Genomic DNA, 6,000 nt, shown 5'->3' on the forward strand with positions numbered 1-6,000 from the left:
AACACCCATTTTCAACATCCTTTTAAATAAGGATAGCTTAATGCAGTTATGTGGACTTCTGTTGTAGTCTTAGTTCTCAGTTCCCTCCCTCTTACCTTTTTTCTCTGCACTAATTTCCAGCTCATACCAAGTCTCAGCATCACACTTGAAAACTTTGTTCACCTTTGTGCAGCCTACATTCTAGTCTCTCATGTTGTAGGCAGAGCCTGTGTTTCTTGTTTCAGTACTATGTTTTGCTATTGTTTGTTTGAAAAGGTCCAGGTCACCCCATAATGACTAAGATCACTCTGTACAAGTGCCCTGTCCTTGCAAGTAATTCTAGTCAGGCAAATCTGTGCTGTCCACACACATTACAAGAAGTGACTTCTTATTTACAAACTTGTAATAATTCTACTATCTTCATTTAATAATAACCCAAAATATAATAATTTCAGAATGTCAAACTAACAAAGGTCTGCATAAATATCTTTCTTTTTGTAAATAGCAAAAGAATGACCTTAATTTCCTAACATTTTTGTATGTTTTAATCTTTTTTTTTTTTTTAATTCTATATTGTATTGCTATCCCTTTATTATTTTTCCATTTTTTTAACTTTTTTTTTTTTTTTTTTTTTTTTTCTCTCCAAGTACTCTCCATTTTGTAGTTAATATAGCATTCTTTTTCTTAAATATATACATGTATTCTCCAGCATATAATTACAGAGCTGCTATGGATCAGACACTTAATGGTGACATTCAGGCTTCAGTATCTTATTCTTTAGGGCAGGTTTCTTTGAGTTTGGAGGGTTTCCCAAGATCAAAAAAGCCTTAATAAGGGAATATCCTGAGCCAGTTCACTATAAACTACAAAGGGGCAATGTCAAGATGGAGCTATCTGGCAGTGAAAACAGCACTTGAAAATGCATAGTATTATGCAGAAGCTTTGCCTAGTCAATTCTGTATTTTCAGCAAAGTCTTCCATGAAATATCCATCTAATTCTAAAAACAATTTATGAGAGAGAAATAGAACAGTTTAACCTAAGTAGCAGTATATATATATAAATACATACTGTATATATATATGAGTAGCAGAATATGACTAGTTTGGAGTAAAGCAGAAGTAAAACTTTTGTCCTCATCTGTTCTATTAAACACACATCAGAGCCCTTCCTGAAGCTCAAGGATCTCGTGTTTCCATAGGCCAAAGGCATGTACATAGTTTATACAGTCAACATAAACAATCAGTGCAGCTTTTAAAAAAACAGCTAATCTGTTAGTAGCCCATCTGGTCAATCATTTGCTTCTCAGGAAGTCTGCTAACCATCTGGAAGTTTCTACTCTTGTGACCATATATAACATACAACATTCACTTACAACAATTTAAAATTTACTTTCCTCTTTACACTCTAGCTGTTAAATGGCTCTTGAAATATTTGCTTGGAGCAACAAGCATTTCCAAGTATGTAGTTTCCTGCTTTTCCCATTTACAGTCTTGAATTCAGACATGAATTTCAAGCACTGAAAGGTTTCCAGCTTTATTTTTCGGCAGAAATATTTCCATTCTCCCCCCTTTATCACATTAGAAGAAATAGAGGACAAAAGCAGTCAACTGAATTCTTGATATTTTGAGATGAAGCAGTGTGGGGAGAATAACCATCTTTTTTAGATCTAACCAAATAGAGAAAGTTAAAATTGGGATTCCCGATTTTGACTCATTCTTTCCTGTATGTCTCCACGTTTCTGGAAAGCATTTTTTTGCTGCAGTGTTGAATGGAGTGGGCTCTGAAAAGAAACAGCGTACTCAAGGTAGGTGAAGCAGTTTTGAAATGAAAGTAGCATGGGCACATGTTGCACTGTTTCCAAGAAGAGACCGTCAGTTAACAATTCTCATTGTTTTATACTATCTGTCTCCTTTGTTACAGAATTTCACACTGTGTAAAAAAATAAGTCAAACACAATCTTTAACTATAGTCACACACTTCATCATTTATGGATTTTCACTTCTTGTTTTCTTTCCATTGTGTCCTTTGGAAATATAAAGGTTATCTCTGCATTTTGTGCTCTTCACCGTACACGAAAATGGATATTATATCTGCAGGGATCTTAATACAACTAATGTGGACTTTGGAAAAGAATTTTTAATTTCAAGATTCCAGCACGTGTGAGGAACCAAAGCAACAGTTTGAGCAAGGAGTCAGCTCATAATCTATCTGCACACCCAACATGAGCTGAATTGAGCAAACTAGAATAGGCATTGTAGCATTAGGTTGTGCTTTACCATCCCGTACAGCACAGGATAGTTTTAGTGTTCCAAAAGCCTGATGTAAAACCCTGGGATGCTGTTACCAACCCGCCCTTCCACTCCCATGCCCAGAAATACCTTGCAGTAGGAAAAATCACTGTGCAGATCCATGGCTTGCCAATGTGGAAAGGACAAAAAGCCTTGCTCTTCTTTACCTCTCTGTTAAATCTACAGTGCAGGGACATGTGGAAACTATTGGCAAATCCAATAGAAAGGGGAAATAGGGACTATTGAGCGGGGATACCCAGAGTAACAAAGTTTCAGCAATATTAATTCTGCATGGCACACTATTGTGTTCTCTGCACATCACAGGAGACAGAGTGCTTTGTGGGTACAGCCAGGCAATGACAGCACAGCCACTGAATAAGCTCCTCTGCGGTGGCTGAGGGAAGGGCTTTGCCTGCAAACATGGGGATTTGGGACTGGATTATGGAGTATTGCTCTTATTCAGATACTATCCCACTGCCTTTTCATTTTTCTGGTCCCATATATGCCACCCATAGTGGCTGTCAGCAAAGAGCTAGATCAGCAATGCATAAGATGTATCTGCAATGTAACTAAATAAGATAAATTCAGATTAAATCAGGAGCCTTTAAGTCTTTCTTAGAGGGAGAACTCAGGCAAGCTGCAGACTGCAATGGGAACTCCAGGAGTTCAATAACTATGTAATGGTAATCACCAGTATTGTCAACCTTGGCTATGCATGGTTTGAAAAAGGAGATTTTTTCATTAAGTGTACAGGATGCTGTCACTATGACAGATCTGTATCATATTCTGTCAGGTAGAATGCAGTTTGTCAGTTCCTGTGTAGCAAATTATAATATCTGTTTAAAACCATATTTGCAAGCAGTCAGCTGGCAAGTGCATTGCACACTCGCCCATCTGCCACCGCAGTAATTGGGTCATCCACAGGAGAAGCTGGTTTGCCCCTGCAGTGACCTTATATGAAGAAACCCTATATCTGGCCAGGGATTTTAACAGTAGTATAGAGGAAAGGAAACTTTTCTATGGAACCAACTGGAACTGACAGACTCCTGTTACCCATGTTTTCAACTCAGACTTTGGAGCAGGTCTAATTGTACCTCAGAAATGATGGTGAAAGAGAACAAGGAGAGATGTTCTGAAAGTTGTCATTACAATAAGGACTGCAGTCTGTCTAAAGAGATGATTGCCAGGACTAGCTGTCTTCCTGTATAGCTCAGAAGAACACCAGCTTTAGCACCCTTCTGTTAAAACCAGTTACTGTTCACGTGAAAAATGGTAATGGTAAGGCAATGCATTTTAATTTCTTAGGGTGGCAGCTTTAACCTGGAGCTTCCTTTCTAAGAAGAATTAACAATAGAGTTGAATTCTGACTTCAAGATAATCAGGTTTTTCATTACAAAATTACAAAGGTGTCACTCCTGTTCTTCCTGTTTATGACAGAAGATTCAGGCTTTCTTGTAAACTAAGTATTCATGTTCTGTTCTTTGTCTCTCAGGGCAATTATCCATTAGGATAACTTTTCTAGGAGTAGAACTTCATAGAGTCATAGAATCATAGAATGGTTTGGGTTGGAAGGGACCTGAAAGATCATCTATCTCCAACTGCTCCACCCCTCCCTCCAGCCCCCCCGCCATGGGCAGGGACACCTTCCACTGCACCAGGTTGCCCAAAGCCTCATCCAGCCTGGCCTTGAACACCTCCAGGGATGGGGCATCCACACCTGCTCTGGGCAACCTGTTCCCACTGGAAACTTTCTTAAAGTTAGGCTCTAGTCTGAACAACAAATAAGTATTACAAAAACCTGATGTTACCTCATCAGAGTGAACATTATTTTTTAACTCTTTTACCCCTGAAACTTTTTCCTCTTCTGAGACGTTACTGTGTGTACAGAATAAGTTTCTGAGATGTCGATGATGTCTTGGCCATCTCTGCAGTACAAAATCAGGTGGATTTTGTGGTGAAACTCAACAGCTTCTCATTGACATAGAGAAATGGTTAATATGTAAAACATGCTAAGAAACTAAACAATGCTTCCCCTCAAATGTAAGAGAACCACCTTATAGCTTAGCTGGAGATTGAGCACTAAAAATGAATGCATATTCTCTGAATGAAGTCCAAAACAGATAGAGTAGAAAGTTAAAGTAGGGAGAAAAAAATAAAGTTGAATACTTCTAAAATAATACTTCATACATTGTACTATCCCACTAGTTCAGACTTAGTGACCACCATGGCTGTTTCTGGCCTCGCAGCCAGTGAATCTCCAGTGCCAGCAATGTGTGAGCAGAATTTTCAGATACATCAGCCATTTCCATCACTTCCTCTTTCACACCAGACTTTCACATTCCCTAGGGTATTTAACAGTCATCGCTTGAACAAGACAACAGTTGCCAAAACTCGCTATACTTTTGACTTAGTCTAGAAGACTGCATCACTGCTGATTGTCCATTTCTCAGATATGTCTATGAAACATGCAGTGAACAACATTCAGCAAAGACAAGCTCATCACGTTTCTTCCAGCTTGGGCAAAGGGAAAGGTCCTTTGTTGCCAGAGGTGAGGGAGCTGACTTTCGAAAGAGCAGCTAAGTGGTAGGATTGAGGCAGACAGAGTAATATTCAAACATCTTTTCAATATGTGGCTTATCTATATAGCATCAAGGCACTCAGTGCAAACAATCTTTGTGTACTCTTCTGTCACATTGTCCTGATTGCACTAGGAAACCTGGTTTTGTAGGCATCCACCCCTGACTTAGCCTTATGGGAAGGAAATACATGCTGTATACTATGAGATTGGTTTAGTTGGACTACTGATAAAACTAAATATATGGATGTTCACATTTATTGTAGGGCAGACTTTTATTTTTTTCCCTTCTGCATTGTTAATAAACCTGGAATTTGCTTAGGTACAGCCACTTATTACTATAGGCATGGTATTCTCCCTAAGCAGCTGCTTAAGAAGGCTGCTCAACTTCATCTAAATTGTTTTCCTGAACCAAAGATCCTTTTTCCTACAGAAGTGACCTCATGTTTATGGGACAGCCAAAAGGTGTGCCAACATCCACGGTAAGTCTATCAGATGCATGCTGATGCATGTGATTGACAGTAGACTTTGAAGTCGAAGGTCTCAGTTTTTCTTTCTTGTAGTATTCACAAAGTTTCTTTGATGATACTGGCTTGAGGCAGCGACGCGAATTGATCCACGCAGGAGGGTCGGTTAAGTGGCTCCTGTTAAAACAAACATCATCAATGTTTTACAGATCAGCCAGCAGGGGTCCTGCCTTTGCCAATGATGAAAATACACTTAAAGGTCTCTCTGTTAATTGGGTCGTGTTCTTTCTGGTGGACCTTTTTGGGCATTGAATTCATTCCTTTCCCCCATGCATATAAACATTACAGTCATAATAATACTCACAGCAGTCAAACATTTATTATCGTTATTATCATTGGGCCTACCGCCTTGATGCATGGAGGAAGACCCCATTTTGCTGGATGTTACACAAGCAAAGAATAATGCAGGCATCCTTGTCTGAAAGGGCTAATGATCTAAGTAGGAGGCAGGATTCAAAGCTGGATACAGACCAGCTGGCATAAGAGGCCAAAGAAACAATAAGACAGCACTAATCAGTGAAAATGCTGTGATCCCAGCGTAACAACTCTGTTGACAAGCTTCCAGTAGAAAAGCTTATTTCTCCCCCCTTGAAACAATAAGAAAAAATAAGTTTTAAGAACTAATTAAAA

This window comes from Aythya fuligula, chromosome 2 (genome assembly GCF_009819795.1).
Source record: "Aythya fuligula isolate bAytFul2 chromosome 2, bAytFul2.pri, whole genome shotgun sequence".
Taxonomy (NCBI): domain Eukaryota; kingdom Metazoa; phylum Chordata; class Aves; order Anseriformes; family Anatidae; genus Aythya; species Aythya fuligula.